Raw genomic sequence first — 27,343 nt, 5'->3', positions numbered from 1 at the left:
CTGGGAAAAACATGTAGTCAGGCATAAAAAGATTACTGCTAATCACAAAGAACAGATATTTCAAGTGAATGATTTTAGCACTTTTCTCTATACGGGAAGATGCAAGAAACTGGGGTCATAGAAATTTTTCCTTGGATATGCATCTTAACTATCTAGGTGCCCTTTTATCCAAAGCACAGAATGCTTCTTATTCCATCCTGAATTCCCCTCAGGGTGGGTGACTGCAGTGGGTTGCAACTTAATCCTTGAAGAACTGGAATGGATGGCAACATTCCTTGTTTTACACATCTTAACAATGTTAAGATGTAATGTAATGGCATTACAATGTAATGGCATTAAATACATTCACTTTGTTGTGCAACCATCACCTCTTTGCATCTCCAGAACTCTTCAGCATTCCAAACTGAAATGTGTAACCATTAAACATTAATTCCCCATTCTTCCCTCCCTACCCTTGAGCCACTAGTAACCACTATTCTACTTTATGTCTTTATGAATTTGACTATTCTAGGTACCTCATATTAGTGGAATCATACAATATTTGTCATTTTGTGTCTGGCTTATTTCACTTAACATAATGTTTTCAAGGTTCATCCATGTTGTGGCATATGTCAGAATTTCCTTTCCTTTTAAGGCTGAATAATATTTCATTATGTGAATATAGCACATTTTCTTTAATCATCCATCTGTCAATGGACATGTGGATTGTTTCTACCTTTGGGCTATTGTGAATAATGCTGCTAAACATCATTATGTACCAGACATTTTTAAAGCTTTTTAAGGAACACTCCTTTTTTTTAAAAATTGAAGTCTAGTTGATTTACAATATTGTATTAGTTCAGGTGTACAGCAAAGTGATTCAGTTAAACCACACACACACACACACACACACACACACATGAATATATATATTCTATTTCTAATTCTTTTCCATTATACAGTTGACAAAAAATTAATCAGTCTATCTAAGAAAGAAACAGAAATTTTTATTCGAGCCAAATTTGAGGATAATAACCTGGGAAAGCATCTCCTAAAGCTCTGAGAACTGTTCCGCCCATTAGAAGTCAAGGCACAGTCATGTAAGTTTTCTGAGAAAGAGGGCTGTACATTAAATTACATATTATATAATACTCTGGTTTCTCTTCAGAACGCATAAATCTTTCGCCTTTTAAATTACATATTATTGACAGTTTACACAATCCAGATCTGAGCACCATGGGACCCCCTTATCAAGAAGGAGTATTATCTTTAAGGAGTCACTGATGCTAGGAGGATGTCGCTCTTGACGATCGAGCAAGTATTTCTGATGGAGGAGGTTTGGTCGATGCATAATGCAGTTACACAAGGCAGAGTGCAGGGAAAGAGGAGGCCAAAGGACATAGAAAATTTTTTATGTTTAAATTTTTCTTATCTTGCCATAAAATATGAATTTTATTTCATAATAGTTTATTACAAGATATTAAATTTAGTTCCCTGTGCTGTACAGTAAGTCCTTGTTGCTTATCTATTTTGTATATGATAGTGTGCATGGTGGGGAGAATAAACTGGGATTAACAGATGCACAAGGAGCACTCCTTTAACTCCTTAGGAAACAGAAATTTGAGGGGAATTTTGTCTAGGTAGTTAAGACTCTGTATAAGGAACCTGAAACACCTGCAAAAGTAGTAAGTCAGAGATCAAAGAAATTCTGATGCATACTACAACATGGATGAACCTTGAGGACATTATGCCAGTAAATTAAGCCAGTCACAAAAGACAAATACTGAATGATTCTGTTACCAAACACGAGTTCATGTCCCTGACTCACAGTGAAGCCAAACAAACCGAAACATTGGAATTTGGAGCAGAGAAAGGTTTATTGCAGGGCCAAGCGAGGAGAACAGGTGGCTCATGCCCCAAAAGCCCAAACTCCCCAGTGGTTTTAGGGGAGAAGTTTTTATAGGAAGAATTTGGGGTAAGGGCTGCAGAGTAGGTGACTTCTTCTGATTGGTTAATGGTGACATAACATGGTGGTGCTCCAGGAATCTGGTGCTCTGCCTGAAGTTACCATCCTCCACCTTGGTGGGGGGGGGGGCCTTAGTTCCTGCAGGAGAACTCAAAGATATTTTTATGTATACTTCCTCAGGAGGAACCAGGACCCTGCCCCAAGACTGAACTATTGTTTCCTGACTGCTCCTCCCTTGTTTCTGCATCCCCTCCATTCCCTGATGAACAACTATTTGAACCTGCCCTTTGGAACTCAGGGAAGGTCAAGGAGGCTAAATGAAGCCTATTTCCTACAAGCAAGAAACAGGGATGGGACTTCCCAGTGGCGCAGTGGTTAAGAATCTGCCTGCCAATGCAGGGGACACGGGTTCAAGCCCTGGTCCGGGAAGGTCCCACATGCCGTGGAGCAACTAAGCCTGTGCACCACAACTACTGAGCCTGCGCTCTAGAGCCTGGGAGCCACAACTACTGAAGCCCATGTGCCTAGAGCTTGTGCTCCGCAACAAGAGAAGCCACTGCAATGAGAAGCCCGTGCACCACAAAAAAGAGTAACCCCTGCTTGCGGCAGCTAGAATAAGCCTATGCACAGCAATAAAAACCCAACAGAGCCAAAAATAAATTAACTAATTAATTAATTTTTTAAAATGTAAGTGTTAAATGAGCAGATTGAAGTGCGTGTATTTAAAATTCAATTAAAAAAAGAAAAAGAAAGAAACAGGGACACAGAAAGACTTTTGTGCCCAGGAGGGCCCCACAGGTCCAGGTTTCAATTCCATTTATGTGAGGCACCAAGAGTAGTAAAATTCACAGAGACAGAAAGTAGAATGGTGGTTGCCAGGGGCTGGGGAGAGGGGGAAATGAGGAAGTAATGTTTAATAGGTACAGATTTTCAGTTTTGCAAGATGAAAAAAGTCTTTGAGATGCATGGTATAGTGATGGTTGCAAAACAATGTGAATGCACTTAATGCCATTGTACACTAAAAATGTGCATGCCCACAATGTACACTTCAAAATCAAACTGAGTTCCCCTAAAGCCAGGTTCTTCTGCAGAGTTTATGATTAACTTCTCTATCCAAAACTTTATGACCTGTCTTGTCCCACACTTGTTCTCCCTCAAGATTGAGGAGTATCGGGAGAGGCGCCTTCAAGATGGTGGAGGAGTGAGATGTGGAGATCACCTTCCTCCCCACAAATGCATCAAAACTACATCTACATGTGGAACAACTCCTACAGAACACCTTCTGAACACTGGTAGAAGACCTCAGACTTACCAAAAGGCAAGAAACTCCCTGCGTGCCTGGGTAGGGCAAAAGAAAAAAGAAAAAACAGAGACAAAACATAGGGATGGGACCTGCACCTCTGGGAGGGAGCTGTGAAGGAGGAAAAGTTTCCACACACTAGGAAGCCCCTTCACTGGAGGAGACAAGGGGTGGCGGGGGGGAAGCTTCAGAGCCACAGAGGAGAGCACAGCAACAGGGTGCAGAGGGCAAAATGGAGACATGCCCGCACAGAGGATAGGGGCCGACCAGCACTCACCAGCCTGAGAGGCTTGTCTGCTCACCCGATGGGGAGGGTGTGGGCTGGGAGCTGAGGCTCGGGCTTCGGAGATCAGATCCCAGGGAGAGGACTGCGGTTGGCTGCACAAACACAGCTTGAAGGGGGCTGGTGTGCCACAGCTAGCCGGGAGGGAGTCCGGGGAAAAGTCTGGAACTGCCTAAGAGGCAAGAGACCATTGTTTCAGGTTGCGTGAGGAGAGGGGATTCGGAGCACCACCTAAACGAGCTCCAGAGATGGGTGCGAGCCGTGGCTATCAGCGCGGACACCAGAGATGGGCAGGAAATGCTAAGGCTGCTGCTGCAGCCACCAAGAAGCCTGTGTGCAAACACAGGTCACTATCCACACCTCCTCTCCCGGGAGCCTGTGCAGCCCACCACAGCCAGGGTCCTGTGACCCAGGGACAACTTCCCTGGGAAATCACACAGCATGCCTCAGGCTGGTCCAATGTCACACAGGCCTCTGCCACCGCAGGTTTGCCCCGCATTCCGTACCCCTCCCTTCTCCCGGCCTGAGTGAGCCAGAGCCCCCTAATCAGCCGCTCTTTTAACCCCCTCCTTTCTGGGCAAAGAACAGACGCCAGAGGGCAACCTACATACAGAGGCGGGGCCAGATCCAAAGCTGAACCCCAGGAGCTGCATGAACAAAGAAGAGAAAGGGAAATCTCTCTGTGCAGCATCAGGAGCAGTGGATTAAATCTCCACAGTCAACTTCATGTACCCTGCATCTGTGGAATACCTGAATAGACAATGAATCATCCCAAAATTGAGGCGGTGGACTTTGGGAGCAACTGTACACTTGGGGTTTGCTTTCTGCATCTAATTTGTTTCTGGTTTTATGTTTATCTTAGTTTAGTATTTAGAGTTTATTATCATTGGTAGATTTGTTTATTGATTTGGTGGCTCTCTTCCTTTTTTATATATATATTTTTTTCCTTTTTATCTTTTTGTGTGTGTGTATGTGTATGCTTCTTTGTGTGATTTTGTCTGTATAACTTTCCTTTTGCCATTTGTCCTAGGGTTCTGTCTGTCTGTTTTTTGCTTTTTTTTTAGTATAGTTTTTAGCACTTGTTATCATTGGTGGAGTTGTTTGTTGATTTGGTTGCTCTCTTTCTTTCTTTCTTTCTTTCTTTTTTATTACCGTTTAATAAATTTTTTATTTTAATAACTTTATTTTATTTTTCTTTCTTTCTTTCTTTTTTCTCCCTTTTATTCTGAGCCATGTGGCTGACATGGTCTTGGTGCTCTAGCCGGGTGTCAGGCCTGAGCCTCTGAGGTGGGAGAGCTGAGTTCAGGACATTGGTCCACGAGAGACCTCCTGGCTCCATGTAATATCAAATGACAAAAGTTCTCCCAGAGATCTCCATCTCAATGCTAAGACCCAGCTCCACCCAATGACCAGCAATCTACAGGGTTTGACATCCTATGTCAAACAACTAGCACACAGGAACACAACCCCACCCATTAGCAGAGAGGCAGCCTAAAATCATATTAAGTTCACAGACACGCCAAAACACACCACCGGATGTGGTCCTACCCACCAGAAAGACAAGATCTAGCCTCATCCACGAGAACACAGGCACCAGTCCCCTCCACCAGGAAGCCTACACAACCCACTTAACCAATCTTAGCCACTGGGAGAAGACACTAAAAACAATGGGAACTATGAACCTGCAGCCTGGGAAAAAGAGACCCCTAACACAGTAAGTTAAGCAAAATGAGAAGACAGAGAAATACACAGCAGACTAAGGAGCAAGGTAAAAACCCACCGGACCAAACAAACGAAGAAGAAATAGGCAGTCTACCTGAAAAAGAATTCAGAGTAATGATAGTAAAGATAATCCAAAATCTTGGAAATAGAATGGAGAAAATACAAGAAACGTTTAACAAGGACCTAGAAGAACTAAAGAGCAAACAAACAGTGATGAGCAACACAATAAGTGAAATTAAAATTTCTCTAGAAGGAATCAAAAGCAGAATAACTGAGGCAGAAGAACGGATAAGTGACCTGGAAGATAAAATAGTGGAAATAACTACTGCAGAGAAGAATAAAGAAAAAAGAATGAAAAGAACTGAGGACAGTCTCAGAGACCTCTGGGACAACATTAAATGCACCAACATTCGAAGTACAGGGCTTCCAGAAGAAGAAGAGAAAAAGTAAGGGACTGAGAAAATATTTGAAGAGATTATAGTTGAAAACTTCCCGAATATGGGAAAGGAAAGAGTCAATCAAATCCAGGAAGAGCAGAGAGTCCCATACAGGATAAATCCAAGGAGAAACACACCAAGACAGATATTAATCAAACTCTCAAAAATTAAATACAAAGAAAAATTATTAAAAGCAGCAAGGGAAAACCAACAAATAACATACAAGGGAATCCGCATAAGGTTAACAGCTGATCTTTCAGCAGAAATTCTGCAGGCCTGAAGGGAGTGGCAGGACATATTTAAAGTGATGAAAAGGAAAAACCTACTACCAAGATTACTCTACCCAGCAAGGATCTCATTCAGATTCAATGGAGAAATTAAAACCGTTACAGACAAGCAAAAGCTAAGAGAACTCAGCACCACCAAACCAGCTCTACAACAAATGCTAAAGGAACTTCTTTAGGCAGGAAACACAAGAGAAGGAAAAGACCTACAATAACAAACAAAAAGCAATTAAGAAAATGGTAATAGGAACATACATATTGATAACTACCTTAAATGTAAATGGATTAAATGCTCCAACCAAAAGACATAGACTAGCTGAATGGATACAAAAACAAGACCCATCTATATGCTGTCTACAAGAGACCCACTTCAGACCTAGGGACACATACAGACTGAGTGAGAGGATGGGAAAAGATATTCCATGCAAATGGAAATCAAAAGAAAGCTGGAGTAGCAATTCTCATATCAGACAAAATAGGCTTTAAAACAAAGATTATTACAAGAGACAAAGAAGGACACTACATAATGATCAAGGGATCAATCCAAGAAGAAGATATAACAATTGTAAATATTTATGCACCCAACACAGGAGCACCTCCATACATAAGGCAAATGCTAACAGCCACAAAAGGGGAAATTGAGAGTAACGCAATCATAGTAGGGGACTTTAACACCCCACTTTCACCAATGGACAGATCATCCAAAATGAAAATAAATAAGGAAATACAAGCTTTAAATGATACATTAAACAAGATAGACTTAATTGATATTTATAGGACATTCCATCCAAAAACAGCAGAATACACTTTCTTCTCAAGGGCTCATGGAACATTCTCCAGGATAGATCATATCTTTGGTCACAAACCAAGCCTTGGTAAATTTAAGAAAATTGAAATTGTATCAAGTATCTTTTCTGACTACAATGCTATGACACTAGATATCAATTACAGGAAAAAAAATCTGTAAAAAATACAAACACATGGAGGCTAAACAACACTGCTAAATAACCAAGAGATCACTAAAGAAATCAAAGAGGAAATCAAAAAATACCTAGAGACAAAAGACAATGAAAACATGATGATCCAAAACCTATGGGATGCAGCAAAAGCAGTTCTAAGAGGGAAGTTTATAGCAATACAATCCTACCTCAAGAAACAAGAAACATCTCAAATAGACAACCTAACATTACACTTAAAGCAATTAGAGAAAGAAGAACAAAAAATCCCCAAAGTTAGCAGAAGGAAAGAAATCATGAAGATCAGATAAGAAAGAAATGAAAAAGAAGGAAACGATAGCAAAGATCAACAAAACTAAAACCTGGTTCTTTGAGAAGATAAACAAAATTGATAAACCATTAGCCAGACTCATCAAGAAAAAAAGGGAGAAGACTCAGATCAATAGCATTAGAAATGAAAAAGGAGAAGTAACAACTGACACTGCAGAAATACAAAGGATCATGAGAGATTACTACAAGCAACTCTATGCCAATAAAATGGACAACCTGGAAGAAATGGACAAATTCTTAGAAATGCACAACCTTCTGAGACTGAACCAGGAAGAAATAGAAAATATGAACAGACCAATCACAAGCACTGAAATTGAGACTGTGATTAAAAATCTTCCAACAAACAAAAACCTAGGACCAGATGGCTTCACAGGCGAATTCTATCAAACATTTAGAGAAGAGCTAACACCTATCCTTCTAAAACTCTTCCAAAATATAGCAGAGGGAGGAACACTCCCAAACTCATTCTATGAGGCCACCATCACCCTGATACCACCACCAGACAAAGATGTCACAAAGAAAGAAAACGACAGGCAAATATCACTGATGAATATAGATGCAAAAATCCTCAACAAAATACTAGCAAACAGAATCCAACAGCACATTAAAAGGATCATACACCATGATCAAGTGGGGTTTATCCCAGGAATGCAAGGATTCTTCAATATACGCAAATCAATCAATGAGATACACCATATTAACAAACTGAAGAATAAAAACCATATGATCATCTCAATAGATGCAGAAAAAACTTTTGACAAAATTCAACACCCATTTATGATAAAAACCCTCCAGAAAGTAGGCATAGAGGGAACTTACCTCAACATAATAAAGGCCATATATGAGAAACCCACAGCCAATATCGTTCTCAAGGTGAAAAACTGAAACTATTTCCACTAAGATCAGGAACAAGACAAGGTTGTTCACTCTCACCACTGTTATTCAACAGAGTTTTGGAAGTTTTAGCCACAGCAATCAGGAAGAAAAAGAAATAAATGGAATCCAAATTGGAAAAGATGAAGTAAAACTGTCACTGTTTGCAGATGACATCATACTATACATAGAGAATCCTGAAGATGCCACCAGAAAACTACCAGAGCTAATCAATGAATTTGGTAAAGTTGCAGGATACAAAATTAATGCACAGAAATCTCTTGCATTCCTATACACTAATGATGAGATATCTGAAAGAGAAATTAAGGAAACACTCCCATTTACCATTGCAACAAAAAGAATACAATACCTAGGAATAAACCTACCTAAGGAGACAAAAGACCTGTATGCAGAAAACTATAAGACACTGATGAAAGAAATTAAAGATGATACAAACAGATGGAGAGACATACCATGTACTTCGACTGGAAGAATCAACATTGTGAAAATTACTATACTACCCAAAGCAATCTATTGGCATAGATACCAATGGCATTTTTTACAGAACTAGAACAAAAAATTTCACAATTTGTATGGAAACACAAAAGACCCTGAATAGCCAAAGCAATCTTGAGAAAGAAAAACGGAGCTGGAGGAATCAGGGTCCCTGACTTCAGACTATACTACAAAGCTAGAGTAATCAAGACAATATGGTACTGGCACAAAAACAGAAATATAGATCAATGGAACAGGACGGAAAGCCCAGAGATAAACCCACACACATATGATCACCTTATCTTTGATAAAGGAGGCAAGAATATACAATGGAGAAAAGACAGTCTCTTGAATAAGTGATGCTGGGAAAACTGGACAGCTACATGTAAAAGAATGAAATTAGAACACTCCCTAACACCATACACAAAAATAAACTCAAAATGGATTAAAGACCTAAATGTAAGGCCAGACAATATAAAATGCTTAGAAGAAAACATAGGCAGAACACACTATGACATAAATCACAGCAAGATCTTTTTTGACCCACCTCCTACAGAAATGGAAATAAAAACAAAAATAAACAAATGGGACCCAATGAAACGTAAAAGCTTTTACAGAGCAAGGGAAACCAGAAACAAGGTGAAAGGCAACCCTCAGAATGGGAGAAAATATTTGCAAAGAAGCAACAGACAATGGATTAATCTCCAAAATATACAAACAGCTCATGCAGCTCAATACAAATAACAAATAATCCAATCAATAAATGGGCAGAAGATCTAAATAAACATTTCAGCAAAGAAGACATACCGATGGCCAAGAGGCACATGAAAAGATGCTCAACAGCACTAATTATCAGAGAAATTCAAATCAAAACTACAATGAAGTATCACCTCATACCGGGCAGAATGGCCATCATCAGAAAATCTACAAACAATAAATGCCAGAGAGGATGTGGAGAAAAGGGAACTGTCTTGCACTGTTGGTGGGAATGTAAACTGATACAGCCACTATGGAGAATAGTATGGAGGTTCATTAAAAAACTAAAAATAGAACTACCCAGCAATCCCACTACTGGGCATATATCCTGAAAAAACCATAATTCAAAAAGAGTCATGTACCACAATGTTCATTGCAGCTCTATTTACAATAGCCAGGACATGGAAGCAACCTAAGTGTCCATCGACAGATGAATGGATAAAGATGTGGCACATACATGCAATGGAATATTACTCACCCATAAAAAGAAACAAAATTGAGTTATTTGTAGTGAGGTGGATGGACCTAGAGGCTGTCATACAGAGTGAAGTAAGTCAGAAATAGACAAATACCATATGCTAACACATATATATGGAATCTAAAAAAATTAAAATGGTTCTGAAGAACCTAGGGGCAGGACAGGAATGAAGAACCAGACGTAGAGAATGGACTTGAGGATATGGGGAGGGGGAAGGGTAAGCTGGGACAAAGTGAGTGAGTGGCAGGGACATATATACACTACCAAATGTAAAATAGATAGCTAGTAGGAAGCAGCCACATAGCACAGGGAGATCAGCTCGGTGCTTTGTGACCACCTAGAGGGGTGGGATAGGGAGGTTGGGAGGGAGATGCAGGAGGAAGGAGATATTCGCATATATGTATATGTATAGCTGATTCACTTTGTTATACAGCAGAAACTAACAAAACATTGTAAAGCAATTATACTCCAATAAAAATGTTAAAAAAAATAAAAAATAAAAATAAAGTAACAGAAAAAAAAAGAAAAAAAGATTGAGGAGTATCAAAGAAAAGGGGGATTAAAACTAAGTAGGTCCCTGCAGGCCTTCCTAGACCTTCGGAAAGCTACAAAGTGCATATTCAAACAGTTACTAATTAGGGAAGTGAGAGGATGAAGAAACAAAGGAATAGCAGTTAAGAAACAATAGTGAGGTGATAAAGCAGTCTTAATTTCTCCTGAAGGGATATAGATAGCAATCTGATACATATCTTTGAGCTCTTCTACAGGAACTAAGGCCCCCACCTAGGTGCAGGATGGTGACTACATGCCGAGCACAGGCACATAGAGCCCAGACTGGCTGGAACTAGAAGGCTGACGATTGTGATTCCTGAAACACCACGGTGTTACCTCACCACCAACCAATCAGAAGAAATTCATGCATCCTGCAGCCCTCCCCCCAAAATTTGCCTTTAAAAACCCTTCTCTGAAATCTGCCTGCCAGTGCAGGGGACACGGGTTCGAGCCCTGGCCTGGGAGGATCCCACATGCCGCGGAGCGACTAGGCCCGTGAGCCACAATTGCTGAGCCTGTGCGTCTGAAGCCTGTGCTCCGCAACAACAGAGGCCACGACAGTGAGAGGCCTGCGCACCGCGATGAACAGTGGACCCCACTTGCCGCAACTAGAGAAAGCCCTCGCACAGAAACGGAGACCAAACACAGCCATAAATAAAATAAATAAATAAATAATTTTAAAAAACCCTTCTCTGAAGACCATCAGGGAGTTCAGGTCTCTTGAGTATGAGCCACCTTTACTGCTTGCTTGGCCCTTGCGATAAACCTTTCTCTCCTCAGAACTCTGACATTTCTGTTTGTTTGGCATCACCGTTTGTCGAGTGCACAGACTTGGGGTTAACAACAAAAATGTACACAACGTACACTTTAAAATTAAAATAGTAAATTTTGTGTTATGTATATTTTACCACAATTTCTAAAATAAGAATAAGTAGTAAACTAAAAAAAAATAAAGGTGGGAGGCTTGAACCTAGGTCACTATTAAAATGATCACCATTCATAATTTATTTTATGGTTGAGTAAAAGAGACAATGACCAGATAGCCACTTTGGAATGAGTCAATCAAGGCAAGTTTGATTAACTTCAAATCCATTCTTTACATCTATTTAAATGTATGAAACAGATTTACAAACAATCATAAGATTGTCAGCTTTCACTTTCCTGTGATACAAATGCCACTCTGCCATCCCTGCAATGAAGCATGAATCCACAAGCTTTAAATTAAAAAAAAAAAAAATGCAGAGGACTAATGCCTTCATCAAAAATCAGAAAAAGCACCAAACTCAGTCATTAAAACTAAAAACTACCAGAAAAATATTTTGGTCACATTATTACTATTTATTTTTAATATTTAAAAATTAGCCTTTGGGACTTCCCTGGTGGTCCAGTGGCTAACACTGCAAGCTCCCAATGCAGGGGGCCCAGGCTCAATCCCTGGTCAGGGAACTAGCTCCTACATGCCACAACTAAGAGTTCACATGCTGCAATGAAAGATCCCGCATGCTGCAACTAGAGATCCCGCATGCCACAACAAAAATCCCACGTGCTGCAACTGACACCCAGTGCTGTCAAATAAATAAATAAATAAATAAATACTTTAAAAAATTAGCCTTTATTTCTGAAGCTGGTGGTGGATACACTGGTATTCATTCTACCGTTATTCTTTAACTTGTACACATGTTACATGTAATCTTTAGTAGTATAAAATATTTAACACAAAATTCTTATGAGATACATTTAATAAAAATATAATAAATTCATACTTTATCCATCAAAGTATAAAAAATATTAAAATGTACATTCAACTTACAACTTATCCTAAGTATTTCTACTTACAACTTATCCTAAGGAAAAATATGGATGTTTATAGAAATTTACCAATAAATATGTTTATTAAAGCAAAATTTGGGAATTCCCTGGTGGTCCAGTGGTTAGAACTTGGCACTCTCACTGCCGGGGGCAGGGTTCAATCCCTGGTCAGGGAACTAAGATCCCTGGAAGCTGCGTGGCCAAAAAATAAATAAATAAATAATTTAAAAAGTTTAAAAATAAAGCAAAATTTATAATAGGAGAAAACTGGAAACAAACTACAGTAAACGTTCCACAATAAGAGTCTTAAAAATAAAATGTCACAGCCATATAAGGGAATTATATGCAATAATCTTAAAACAATTTTGAAGAAAAATATTAATGTTATGAAAATATGTTAATAACATGATAATGAGTATTTTATAAAGCTTTACAGTATAATGTCATTTTACACACATACACACACACACACACACAGAAAAAAGCCTGGAAACATGTATAGCAAACTGTCAATAATGCTTATCTTGGGATAGTGAGATTTTATGAAATTATAGGTTATTTATATTTTCTTCTCTTTGCTTATACATATTTTCTGAGTTGTTAACAATAACCATGTAAAGAGAAAAAAAATTTTGTTTTGTTTTGGGTTAGCAAATTTTTTCTATAAAGGACCTGATAGTAAATGTTTCAGGTTTAGTGGACCAGATTGTCTCTTTTGTAATTATTCAACTCTACCTTTACCCAAAAGAAGCCAGAGTCAATACATAAACGAATGAAGTGGCAGTGTTCCAATAAAACTTTACATATGGACACTGAAATTTGAAGTTCATGTATTTTTCATGTACTATGAAATATTCTTCTTTTGATTTATTTTTCAACCATCTGAAATGTAAAAACTGTTGTTAGCCTGAAGGCTGTACAAAAACAGGCAGCAGGTGGATTGGGGGCCACATTTTGCTAACCCCTGCTCTAGGACAACTATTCTTATCTTGCACAACTCCTTTTCCTACAGTGATGAATTATCTCGGTTTTTCTATATGTTTGGTTTTTCAAGTTCTTATCACTAATTGTCTGAACTTCTACTTGGCATTTTTAAACCCTTCAAGTATTGTGTCATTCTGATTTTTCAGAAACAGCATCTCCCAGAGCTTTCTAACTTCTAACCTGGCCTGTTTGTTCACCATGTCTGGTGCACAACTGTTGTCTGGGTATCTGTTTTCACTCTGTGCCTAGGGATTTCTTTTGCCTTTTATCTCTGTTAGTAATACAGTGTTCCATGTATTGCTTATACTCAGCTCACCTCCATTTTTTCAAGTTTCAGTGTCCACATATAAAGTTTTTTAAATTAACTTAATTAATTAATTAATTATTTTTTGGCTGTGTCGTGTCTTAGTTGCGGCAGGCAGGATCTTTCGTTGCGGTGCACAAGATCTTCAATGGGGCGCAAGGGCTTCTCTCTAGTTGTGGCGTGCGGGCTCCAGAGCACATGGGCTCTGCAGTTTGCTGCACGTGGGCTCTCTAGTTGAGGCGTGCGGGCTCAGTAGCTGTGACACGAACTTAGTTGCCCCACGGCACGTGGGATCTTACTTCCCTGGCTAGCAATTGACCCACATCCCCTGAATTGGAAGGCGGGTTCTTTACCACTGGACCACCAGGGAAGTCCTACCACACATAAAGTTTTATTGGAACACTGCCACATTTTAAGGGAAAAGATGCCTGTATAGAATATATAGTTGGTTGGCAAGCTGCATCGACAGGTTCTCAAACCATCGTGGGTCCATCATGGGTCCCATGTGGGTCCTCTTCCTAGAATTTACTCAGATCCTGGACAAAGAAATTTGCTCATGTCTATTTAATGTGTTCACCAAACCACTTGAACCCCAGGATTGAAGTAGTCTTCTGCAAACTAGGGCATATAACTCCTTTCAAAGACTTGGTGGAATCATCAGCTTTGTCTATTTCCAAACTAGATTTTTTTTTTTAATTTATATTTTATTTTTGGCTGTGTTGGGTCTTTGTTGCTATGCGCGGGCTTTCTCTAGTTGCGGTGTGCGGGCTTCTCATTGCGGTGGCTTCTCTTGTTGCGTAGCACGGGCTCTAGGTACACGGGCTTCAGTAGTTGTGGCACGCGGGCTCAGTAGTTGTGGTTTGTGGGCTCTAGAGCGCAGGCTCAGTAGTTGTGGCTCACGGGCTTCGTTGCTCCCCGGCATGTGGGATCTTCCCGGACCAGGGCTCGAACCCGTGTCCCCTGCCTTGGCAGGCAGATTCTTAACCACTGCGCCACCAGGGAAGTCCTCCAAACTAGATTTTATTCTCTTGGTAGACTGAGCTATTTCCTGCATGTCTAAACAAAGTTCTTTCCATTGAGCATTTAGTCTCATTCCTTCCCAATCACTTCCACATCTCCATGCCCAGGAGCCTCTGTGAAAAGCACATTCCCTCGAGTCTTATGGATCTTGATTCACATCCTGACTCTATTTCTTCCTAGTTGTGTTACCTTTGGCAAATTCTTTATCTGTCTGATTCTTTTTCCACACCCTTTCCCCTCCACTATGGCTGAAATGCTCTTGTGTTTCATCACCTGCAGGGCCAGGATCCTCTGACCAGCAGTGCCCTAAATGATCCAGGGCTTAGATCCAGGGCTGAGAGTAAAACCAAGATCCAGGTCTATTTATGCCCCCTAACCTATGTCTGACTCAATTTGAACCAGCAATCTGAGTTTCACTCCAGAAATGATTCCCTGAGTGTGGAAATCTTCTTCTCTAAAATGAAGCTAACCCCGACAAACCAAGCCAAACTCAGAAATGAAATCTCTGATCTGAGGACTAATTCTTCCAAAATTGGTGCTGAAGTCTCCAACCCTGATTACTTCACCACATTCTCAGGACTTTCCTGGTTCTAACAGAGGGTTGATCCCAGCTGTGGGAATGATCTTAGTCCAAGACTGAAGACTAAAGTGGACCACCCTCTCCACATCCTTTGACCCTATTGACCTCAATGACCCCTGCTTCTTAGCTTAATATGAGAACCTCTTTCTTCAAGTGAATCTGCCCCCAAATCGGTTTGCTATGGTCCACAGTCTCCCTGAGAGGACAGACAGCCAGCCCCCCTCCCCCGCCCCACTTTTCTCAGCTCAGAAATCAGCACTCCTGGGACAGGTAGCAGGAGTAGAAGCTGCGAAGAAATTGAATCAGAAAATGAGGACAGTGGTACCATTCTATAATTTTCTTTCTTTCTTTGCTTCTTCTTTAAAATTTATATTTCCTTTAGTAAGTACAAGACTCAGCTTAGGTTTATATTGTTTTGTTTTCTAAACCGATCATGAGATAAGACGAGTCCCCCTCTCTGAAGACAGGCTAACTTTTCCACCCCAGAGCAAACAATCATCATTCAAACCACTAAGCATTCACCATACATAAATGCCTTTTCAAATTTGCAGAGGGTATACTGGATTTGCTTCCATACATGTTTAATTTTTATACCTGTGTTCCAACCCTGCAACATTCAAATTGCTGGCATTTAACAAATCATGCCTGGTCCCGGACTTGCCTGGTGGTCCAGTGGTTAAGACTCTTTGCTTCCACTCCAGGGGACAGGGGTTTGATCCCTTGTCTAGGAACTAAGATCCCACATGCCGCGAGGTGCAGCCAAAAAGAAAAAAGAAAAAGAAAAAGAAAAACAGTCCCTAATGTTAAAAAGGAAGGAAATATTTCTTGACAAGGATCATGCTGACCCAACTGAGACAATCCAGGAACTCTAGTCAATGAACAAGACAAATAAAAGGCTAAGGATAACCACTCATGTAAATTACAGACTAACAGGAAGCTGGGATAATCTTACTAGAGTAGTAAAAATAATTTGACAACTTTTACAAATGGAAACGTTCAATTCAATGTAGATGCTTAATTTGTACATACATAAACATATATATTCGCTTTACATCCTTTATATTTATTCAAGTTCTGCCTGCACATGATTTTTTTGTTTTCCCAACTTTCTGAAGTTGCTCCACCCACACACACACTCCCTCCACACCAGGTGCCTTAGTCCCGTTAACAATATTCCTGACAGGAGAGCTCAGGTGTCTCTTCACATACCTCCAAAGCCTCGGCTGGGAAGGGAGGGCTATTATTTTTATCCAGAGCTCCCATCGTACCTGAATAGAGAAAATATGAAGAAGTTTGGCCTCTACTGAATCCCCCCAGGTTCCCCCCCCCATGGCACTATTTTCTAATATAATTTTTATTTTACTCAAAATTATACATGCTCTCAGTTTAAGGAAGCAATATTTCAACAAATTTGTGACTAAGAAAATGGCGTTTACTACCAAGAAAATGTTGGGTCCCAAGTGTTCCCCATTCACACATTCCAGAGGAGACTTTCAATTCTGGAGCTCACTCTTTTTTATCAACCTCCATATCTCTCTTGACATGCCAATCATGATAGTTTTGGGCTCTCAGGATTAAGTGATATCCTACTGACTCCCACTTAGGAACAAACCCTCTTTCATAACCACCACAAGGACTACCTTAATTCATACCCAGACCCCTCCTCCCAAAACAGTTGTATCACAATTTTGGTTAAGTCTGTATTCAGGGTTGACCTCATTGTGACTATGTAATTTCTACTTGGAGCAGAGCTGTATCATTTTCTAGGACAGGGGTAGACACACTTTCTGTAAAGGACCAGATAATATATGTTTCAGGTTTTGTGGGCCATCTGGTCTCTGTAGCAAGTACTCAGCTCTGCTGTGGCAACATGAAAGCAGCCAGAGACAAGTGGCAACGTTCCAATAAAACTTTATGCACACTGAAATATTAATTTCAAATAACTTTCACATGTCACAAAATATTATTATTCTTGATTTTTATGACCACTTAAAAATGTAAAAGCCATTCTTAGGTCAGAGTGATACAAACAAGCACTGGGACAACCATAGTTTGCTGACTACTAGTAAAAGCTATTAGCAGATTATTGCCTTAGAGCCCTTTATCTCATCAAATTACTGTGACTCTCTATGAACAAAAAAGTATCTTTCATTACATGGAGGTGGTTATATTCAAAGATAAATTATTTTGAACTTAAAAACATAAAGCCCATATCTGAAATGCAATATTTTGGGACCTAATTATTCAAACACTACTAGATCCATTCAGGAAAAACGTACAGTGAAAATAGAAAAAAACCAACAACAACACACACACACACACAAACTTAACAGTTTACCCTTAATAGTTACTGAAAATTTTGACATAGCCAACTAATACAAATACAATAACAACAAAAAAATCCCACAAAACAACCCTGATATATGTTAATAAGATATGGAATGAGAGCATTACATTCAAGACAAATTATCTTTAATTTTAAAGCATCTTTGTACCCTCAAAGAAAGATTTTCATATATGTTGTTTTCTTGGGAAATTGGATGCCTAGGAAAGCTTGTATAACTTAAGTGACATGGTGTAAGATAAATTATTACAATATCCTTGCCTTTATGATTACTATAGGTTCTGGTTAAAGTAGTTCCTGAGATTGTTAAACTATGTCACTTAATTTTAGTTTTGCTGCCTTTTTATTAGTGTGACAAAAAGTGTATGTATGTGTGTATTTATGACAAGAACAGGACCTTTCAGTAAATTTACTCAATTCTGTCACACCTTTTATCACTGTGAAAATAAATAATAAATTAATGTCATATTCCTTTTTTCTTCCTCATCATGTTAAGAGCTTATCTTCTCTATTTCCACTAATTTTCCTTCATGCCCTTTTTCCTTTCACTCTTGTCTGATCATTTCCCCTTCTTATTTTGTCTCGCGCCTCGAAGGTCATTAGACTCTTCTGTAACCCAACTCCACTTGCCCTTCCACAGAGGTCACAAGTCCTTGCTTTCTTCATGCTTTGTCTCCATTTCTTTCACTCAATTCTCCCTTTCTTCTTTTTTCTTCCCCCAAAGTAACAATTATTGTGTTCTCCTCTTTTTCACTCTCTACCTTCAGTTATGGCCTTAATGAAACAATAAGGCAGTTTTGGAAATTTTAGGTTAACATAGCACATCCATTTAATCCCACGCAGCCTTTTTTGGGTCTCCCTGGTTTTTTATCCACGTGATTATCCCCACCTAGCCAGGTCTTTTAGGTCACTGTTCTTTCTTTTATTACTTTATTCATAGAGTTATTTTCCCACTTCTACTACCCTCCCTTTGTCATTATCTCTTCTCCAGGAGTACCCGTTGGTTTCAGGCTGAAAACACACTCTTCAGGCAATATACTGTTGCGGCTAAGAACCTCAGACATATCTGTGTTGAAGCCAGCTCTGTCACTTTTTAGCTGTGTGACTAGGCAAATCTTGTAACCTCTTTGACCCACTGTTATCTTACCTCTAAAATGAGGACTATAGCAGTCTTTGCTTCACAAAACTCTTTTAAGGAGTAAATGAGATAATACATTTGGGGTTAATGGATTTACTCATGGGCTCACTGCCTAAGCCCTTTCAATCATCAGCAGCTCAGCTTTGTCATTCCCCACATCTCTCAAAAGCTTAAGCTCCTCTGTATCTCTATCCTCTGCCATTCTCCTCCTGAGTTCCTAAGCTGCCTTCTGTTCTGAGATCATCAGTCCCCACCTTTAGAGCTTCATGTATAAAGGCCATAAATTATATCCTTGGAACATGTTAAAATAGAAATAGCTCACATATAATTCAATTACATTACAATTTCTCTGGCCCAAGACAATACTACCAAATCCACATGCATTGTTAGGTAAGGAATTTATTGCATTGAAATATAGTTTTTAAAAAGTTAAAAAAAAAAAAAAGTAGGGCTTCCCTGGTGGCTCAGTGGTTAAGAATCCACCTGCCAAAGCAGGGGATGTGGGTTCAAGCCCTGGTCCGGGAAGATCCCACATGCTGCGGAGCAACTAAGCCCCTGTGCCACAACTACTGAGCCTGCGCTCTAGAGCCCGTGAGCCACAACTACTGAGCCCGCGTGCCACAAATACTGAAGCCCGTGCACCTAGAGCCCGTGCTCTGCAACAAGAGAAGCCACCGCAATGAGAAGCCCGTGCACCGCAACTAAGACTAGCTCCTGCTCGCTGCAACTAGAGAAGGCCTGCACACAGCAACGAAGATCCAATGCAGCCAAAAATAAATAAATAAATAAAATTTTTTTTAAGAGTGAAAGAAATTTTAAGGTAGGCATCTTGGCAGCCTCTTGGATCAATGGAGCATACCAAGCAAGAGCTAAAGAGGAAACAATACAAAAGAGTTGTACTCCCTCTCTGTTACCTGCTAGTTTTTGAACAGAGAACTTAAACAGATACTTAGTTTTTGAACTAGTTAACTTAATCAATAAATCAAATATTTGTAACAACACCATGTATTTGTATGGCACTTGATAATCGACAAAGTAGTTTCACATATATTTTCTTGTTTAATTCTTGCAACTACCTAATCAGGGAAATTTTTTCATCACAGTTATGGATGAGAAAATTGAGGCTAAGAGACTATGAGACTTAACTAATTCTTTGCAGGTAGGAAGTGGTGAAATCAGGATTCACATTGCTGGCATTCAGAGTTCCATAGTCTCCACGTGTCACACAGCCTCCCAAGAGCATAAGCTAAACTGAAGAAGATAAGATTTGTTTTTGGGCTTTTTTAGCTGCCTTTTTTCAGCCCTTTGTTTCTCACCATTCCTATCTGTGTTGGCAACCATGATGTGCAGCCCAAATCCCCCTTCAGGAATGAAGGACTTACTTCCCTAGCTGCTGGCAGTACTGCTGGCTGCATTGCCTCAGCTGGAAGGGAATAATTGCCTCTGCTGAAGAGGCCTGCCTTGCTCAAGGTGACCCCTCTTGCCATGGCTGCCCACATCTAATGACTGATCAATGTGAGGGTATAAAGGCCTACCCACTCTGGTCCCAATTCTGAAGAGAGAGTCCAGCTTCAGAAATCCCCAGGGAGTTGGCTGAGTCCTTCATTCAGATTGCATTGCAGCTCAGCTTCTCCCTCAGCCTAGTGATGTTTGTTTCCCATTCTTTCCCCTTCCTACAGGTATTGATCCCAAGAAATCTCCCTAATAAACCTGTATGCTAATCTCTGCTTCAGTCAGTTTCTTTTGAAACCCAACCTCTAACACCATGTACAATTCATAGAGCTTGGATTTCAGGCATCTGTTAAACTAATCCCTACTACAAGGTAATCTGATAGGAAGTTATCCTCCTCAAATATAACTTGCATTTTAAGAAGGCCTCAGACTGAAAACTCTAAGATCCCAAGAAAGAAGCCTCTGATGATGAAATAAATATAAGTGCTAGTTTCTAACCTGGATTTGTAAATTATTGTGGGACCAATGCATATTTTTTGAGTTGACTTTTTAAGATTGTATTTTAAGAACCATTTATAAATTTCAACTACAGTAATTTGTATCATGTAGTATTTTAGTCTTTTCTGAGTTTTTTCCATAAATTTTAAGCGTCCATGATATGGCAGGCAGCCACTCTGTGCTATGTATACAAAGCTGAGACAGACTTTCTGCTCTCAAGAAGCTCACAGCCTAGCAGGGTTAACAGGCATCTAAATAACTCTGTCACATGATAAGTGCTGGGCCAGAGGCATTTAAAGTGCCATGAAAACACAGAACAATTCCACCTGTTGGAGAATGAGAGAATCAGAAAACTCAGAGGGAGTCATATATAAGCTGATCCCTAAAGAATCAGTCAAAATCTCTTTATAGAAAGAGTTGTGGTGAAGGAGGTGGGCACTCTAGGCCAAGGGACTAACCTATGTGAAAGCACAGAAGTATGAGATGGCATGGTGTGTGGAAAACACAGTGTGGATAGTTTAAGAAGAGGGGTGGCAAGGGAGATAAGACTAGCAAAAATCATTTCAAGCTAGGTTGAGAAGGGCTTTGAATGCCATGCTTAAGGGTTAAGTTTTATCCTAGAGCAGTTGTCTAATACATTTAGGTAAGAGTCACATGACCAGATTTATCCTTAAGAATAATTCTGGCAGGAGGACAGAGGATGATATGAGCAAGAGAGAGGAAATAAGGAGACCAACTAGGAAGGCTGCTCTTCCCTAATCTCGATGAGGAATATCAAGGGTTTGTACCAGGCAGGAGGAATTATGTAGGTCCTACTATCATCCTATATAAGAAAAAAATCCCAGAGAATGAGATCAGTTAAAATGGAATCATCCAGGGGTTCTTAACTCTGATTGCTCATTAGGATCAAGTGGGGGAGGTTTAAAAACATGAAAATTCGGGTCCCACCCCTTTCTAATTAAATCAGAATCACTAGAATGAGGCCTGGCATTGGAAGTTTTAAAAAGATCCCAGGTGATCCTAATGTGTAACCAGGGCTGAAAACCTCCAGCATAACCCATATATGAGGATTCTAAGGAAAACAGTTCTGAGCATGGCTGTCCCAACTGACTGTGTCATCCTGGGGTATCCAGAAAGTGTCAGTTGTTAATGCATCAAACAGTAAAATGGCACCTGAAAAATGACCTTGTAGCTTATTTACTCACAAAAGTTACTGTGAACTGATGTTAATTGAAAAAAGTATGTCTTTGCATAAGAATCAAAGAAATTCATAATCTTATTCTAAACTAGGCCAAACCACACCTTGGTCTAGATAAGAAAAGAGCAATGATAAATCATAAGTTTATATCTATTTTATCTGGTTCATGCCCTGTAAAATGTCTAATATAAATGTGCTAGGATGTTAAATGTGTGCCAGATACCTGATGAAGACACTTATATAAAATGGTAAGGGGCTTCCCTGGTGGTGCATTGGTTGAGAGTCTGCCTGCTAATGCAGGGGACACGGGTTCGAGCCGTGGTCTGGGAAGATCCCACATGCCGCGGAGCAACTAGGCCCGTGGGCCACAACTACTGAGCCTGCGCATCTGGAGCCTGTGCTCCGCAACAAGAGAGGCCGCAATAGTGAGAGGCCCGCGCACCGCGATGAAGAGTGGCCCCTGCTTGCCACAACTGGAGAAAGCCCTCGCACAAAAACGGAGACCCAACACAGCCAAAAATAAATAAATTAATTAATTAATTTAAAAAAAATGTTTAAAAAAATGGTAAAAGAGACAAATTTCTTTTTTTAAAAAAATAGGAGGTAGGAGAGTGAAGTGGCTAAAGGCACAAATTTTGAAGCTAGTCAGAACTAGGTTTTGAATCCAGGTTTTATTACTTAGTAATTGCAGGTTTGAACAAGCAACCTCACTTGTTCAAGCTTTAATTTCCTTGTCTGTACAATGGTGATAATGAGAACATCATGGGATTGTTTTGAGAGTTATTTTAACATACTTTAACATGCATCTAAAACCTTCACACAGTAGTTGACATTTCTATGTATATGTCTTGGTTCCTGCACTTAAGGAACTAACATATTAAAGCTGTATAGCTACTAGTTCCTCCAAGGGGAGGGAAAGATCCCACCACAACTGGCTAGATCAGGGAAGACATTATCAAGGAAGCTTTTTGATCTGGATAGATTGGGTATCTATCTACTATCTATCTAGCTGGGTATTCAGTATTTTTTCTATCTTAAAAAAGAGGTAGATTAAAAAATTTTTTAAACAAGTAAGAAATATTAATTGTAAGAAAAACTAGAAAATACACAAAGTAGAAAATAAAAATTTCCAGGACTTCCCTCGTGGTGCAGTGGTTAAGATGCGCTCCCAATGCAGGGGGCCCGGGTTCGATCCCTGGTCAGAGAACTAGATCCCACATGCATGCCACAACTAAGAGTTCACATGCCACAACTAAGGAGCCTGCCTGCCGCAACTGAGACCTGGCACAGCCAAATAAATAAATAAATAAATAAATAAATAAATAAATAAATAAATAAATAAATACTGAAAAAAAATCTTCCCAAGTCAATAAGAATGCCTCTACGACAGTAGCTCTCAAATTGTCGTCTCGAGATCCTTTTATACCTTTTTTTTTTTTGGCTGAGCCACGTAGCATGCCAGATCTTAGCTCCCCAACAAGTGATTGAACCCACGCCCCCTGCAGTGGAAGCGCAGAGTCTTAACCACTGGACCTCCAGGGAAGTCCAAGGTCCTTTTATACTCTTAAAAATTAGGGAACTTGATTCTTGAGGTGCTAGCCTGCTGTGTTTTCCCCTTTGCCAGGCAAAGATTAAAGCCATTTTTCGTGGGACTTCCCTAGTGGTCCGGTGGTTAAAAATCTGCCTTCCAATGCAGGGGATGTGGGTTTGATCCCTAGTTGGGGAACTTTATTCTTGAGGTGCTAGCCTGCTGTGTTTTCCCCTTTGCCGGGCGAAGATTAAAGCCAGTTTTCTTGGGACTTCCCTAGTGGTCCAGTGGTTAAGAATCTGCCTTCCAATGCAGGGGACGTGGGTTTGATCCCTAGTCGGGGAACTTTATTCTTGAGGTGCTAGCCTGCTGTGTTTTCCCCTTTGCCAGGCAAAGATTAAAGCCATTTTTCTTGGGACTTCCCTAGTGGTCCAGTGGTTAAGAATCTGCCTTCCAATGCAGGGGACGTGGGTTTGATCCCTAGTCGGGGAACTAAGATCCCACACGCCGTTGGGGGAACTAAGATCCCACATGCCACGGGGGCAACTAAGTCTGTGTACCACAACTACTGAGCCCACGCTCTCTGGAGCCTGCGTGCTGCAACTACTGAGCCGGTGTTCTGGAGCCTGCATGCCACAAGGAAGAGCCTGTGCGCCGCAATGAAAGATCCCGCATGCTGCAACTAAGACCCGACGCAGCCAAATAAATAAATAAATAAATTTTTAAAAAGAAAAAAAATTAGGGAACTCCAAGTTCTTCTGTTTATGTAGGTTATATCTATTGATATTTATTGTATTAGAAACTAAAACTGAGGAAAATTTTAAAATATCAATTTATCTAAAATAACAATTACCAACCCAATACATGTTAAAATAAATAACATTTGTAAATGAAAAATCGATTATCCAAAACAAAAAGTGTGGCAATGTTTTACATTTTTGCAAATCTCTTTAATAGAAGACAGCTGGGTTCTCATGTCTCTTTCTTCATTCCATCTACTGTGTGTGATATGTTGTTTTGGTTCAAGTATATGAAGAAACTCTGGCCTCACACAGATACATAGCTGGAAAAGGGAGGAGTATTTTAATAGTGTTTTCAGATAACTGTGGATATTATTCTTTGAATCTACATCAGAACTAGGCCAATAGTAAAATCTTAAAGATCAGTTCGATATGGAATCTGAAATTTCTGTACTCCATAACATTAAATTCTACTGGTCTATTTAGCAATGTGAACACATCTTTTACCCATGCTGGATTTCATAACATCCTGCATTTGTCATTTGGAAAATATTGGTTCATTGACTTATACAGATTTTCCAAATGTCGATACTTTTCATTACACAATACCCCCAAAAAGCACATGTTTTAATATCACACCAAATTCACTGGGACTTTGTCAAACTCACAGTGGCAGATACAAGTTCTCCACAAAACATTCACTTGAAAGCTTGAATTTTATTGTAGACAAAAACTGTTGTTTTCCTTGATGAGAATGGCTTATTTGTTCATATTTGAGAAAATGCCTGCCATCTCATTCTATCTTTTACTTGCTCCAGAATCTCATAACCCTAGAATATGTCAGTTGTTTTAAGCAAATATGGTGTTCCATGAAAATGGTGGTTGGTTCAGCTAGCAACTCCATCACAGAAGTGTTTTTCTTCAAGTCAACACTCATACTTTGGATACAGCAGAAAACTTTATGTGTGCTTCCCATTTCATCATACAGAATATTTAAAAAACTCACAGGTTGAGATTTAATAAAATTAATAATTTTTACTGTTTCATCAAGAACATTGTTAAGAGAAACACCCCACCCCCCGCCCCCTGCCTTTTTCAACTGCAAGGGAATGGTGGTGAAGAAATTACTAGTGACTTTGGTGCCTAGTTGTTTTTGGTGCCACTGCCTTTATTTTGTGCTGCAGCCAGCAGTTTCATCCACCGTTGCCTCTGCAACAGTAATTACAAATACCAACACGGTTGTTCAAAAAGACACATAACTTCTTTGCCATTACCATAAAAATTTTTTACCTCACAAACTTTCCGAATCTTGGGAACTCTCATGGGGTCTGTGGACCACACTTTAAGAACTAATGTTCTAAAATATTTTTAAAGGCTACAGAGTACTACATTGTATGTGTGACCTCAGTTTATTTAGCCAGTGTCCTTTATTGAGGGCATTTGAGTTGTTTCTAATTTTTCTCCATTGCCAGTGATGATGTAGTTAAAACTTCACTTGCACCCTGAAATATTTCTCTAGGATACAGTCTTAAAAATGGAATTGCTAGGCCAAAGAGTATGCATTAAAAAAAAAAAAAAAGAATCCGCAAGGTTGCCACATTGCTTTCCTGCAGGTTTACCAATTTACACTTGCATTTTACATAACAATATATGAGTATCCTTTCAGCTTATCAACAATGGTGATTATCTTTAAGAAAACAAACAAAAAAACCTCACCAAATTTACAGGCAACAAATGGAATCCATTTTTCTTTAATTTGCATTTATTTGCTTACTAGTTAGGTTTTTTCATATATTTATAAAAATTGATGAGTATTTTGTTTTTTAATAAATTTATTTATTTTTGGCTGTGTTGGGTCTTTGTTGCTGAGCTTGGGCTTTCTCTAGTTGCGGTTAGTGGGGGCTACTGTTCGTTGCGATGCTCAGGCTTCTCATTGCGGTGGCTTCTCTTGTTGCAGACCACGGGCTCTAGGCACGGAGGCTTCAGTAGTTGTGGCACATGGGCTCAAGAGCACAGGCTCAGTAGTTGTGGCGCACTGGCTTAGTTGCTCTGCGGCATGTGGGATCTTCCCGGACCAGGGCTCAAACCCATGTCCCTGCATTGGCAGGCGGATTCTTAACCACTGTGCCACCAGGGAAGTCCCCAAAATTGATGAGTATTTATGTATTTTGTCCATTTTTAAAATTGGAAGAGTCTTCTTTGGGATTTTATCCTTTGGTCTGTCATGAGTGAGTTTTGCAGAAATTTCTACCCAGCTTTTGTTTACTTTTTAACTTTGTGTAACTTATTTTTATATGTAAGTTTTTAATTTTGATGAAATTACCTATCAGTCTTTTTATATTACCTGTCTATATTTCTGACATTTAATATTTTCTATATTTTATATTTTCTGCCTTTTCTGTCATGCTTTAAAAAGCCTTCTCCACCCCAATATTATACAAATACATTTACTTATTTCTTTACTTTTTTAAAGCAGTTAACGCCTCAATTCATTATTTTTATATACTATTTGAGGTAAAGACCTAACTTAATCTTTCTCCAAATAGTTAACTACTATTTACCCTTTCCAGAGCGTTAGGAGCTTTTTTTCCCTTTTGTTAAAAAATACGTTTTAAAATTACCTCTTTTGTAAACAATTTACAATAATACAGAAGAAGGTAAAGTAGCTCTAGACCACCTCCTTCCTCTCCTGTTCCTCAGAGCTAACTATTATTAGTTTGCTCTCTTCCCTTTCAAGACTGTTACTTTCGCATTTAAAATGTAGGTAAGTGCCAAACCATAGTTTGTGGCAACTTGATTGCATTTTGTCCCACTTAATTTATCTTTATCTTTTCACACAGAGCTATTTTGCTCTTTTTAAGAGCTACATGATGTTCCATAATGCAGATGTACCACGTTTATTTCGTCTTTCCTCTGCCGATGAATGACTAGGTTTCCCATTTCTCTTTACTTCTTCACCACCTCTCCCAAGAGCTGCTGGCGCCCAAGCTTTCTTGCGCGCATGTGCAAGTTCCCACAGGCTACGTTCCTAAAGAGAGCTTATCTTTGAGTATTTTTTCATTTTGTGGGCTCTGGGGAACCAATGCAGGTACCTAGGAAGGCAAAACACACCCAACAACAACCGCCTGACCAGAAAGAGACCCAGAGCAGGTTCTCACTTAGCCCCGACAGTTTTCTTCCTTTCATAATGGACGCTGAACTTGTTTTTCACCTCATAGATGCAACAGTTCCCAGCACCGAAACCAGCTATACAACCACTCAGCCACCAAGCACTGTGACTAAGAAATGAGGGGAAGAAACAGCCGCACCGGCCGTGACGCCTGCTTCCGGAAGCGGA

At 39.7% G+C, this 27,343-nt stretch overlaps 1 protein-coding gene and 1 long non-coding RNA gene across 3 annotated transcripts in view; both read right to left on the bottom strand.

Annotated features, from left to right (window-relative positions):
- Positions 1–3,660, bottom strand: part of TMEM62 (transmembrane protein 62) — a 45,668-nt gene extending 42,008 nt beyond the window's left edge. Inside the window, exon 1 of the mRNA XM_082453095.1 lies at positions 3,523–3,660. The gene's annotated coding sequence lies outside the window, so the exon portion shown is untranslated. The remainder of the gene's footprint in view (positions 1–3,522) is intronic.
- Positions 3,661–10,274: 6,614 nt separating this feature from the next.
- On the bottom strand, positions 10,275–27,343 carry LOC309656545. Of its 2 annotated transcripts, none has more exons than XR_014261436.1 (2): positions 27,099–27,343; positions 10,275–16,376 (listed from the first exon to the last, which is right to left on the bottom strand). It is a non-coding gene; the product is annotated as an uncharacterized lncRNA (long non-coding RNA). The 2 variants fall into 2 exon arrangements; XR_014261437.1 differs by having other exon boundaries at positions 27,137–27,343.

The sequence above is a fragment of the Balaenoptera physalus genome, assembly GCF_965194825.1.
Source record: "Balaenoptera physalus genome assembly, chromosome: 2".
Taxonomy (NCBI): domain Eukaryota; kingdom Metazoa; phylum Chordata; class Mammalia; order Artiodactyla; family Balaenopteridae; genus Balaenoptera; species Balaenoptera physalus.
This window is presented reverse-complemented; position numbering and strand designations above follow the sequence as displayed.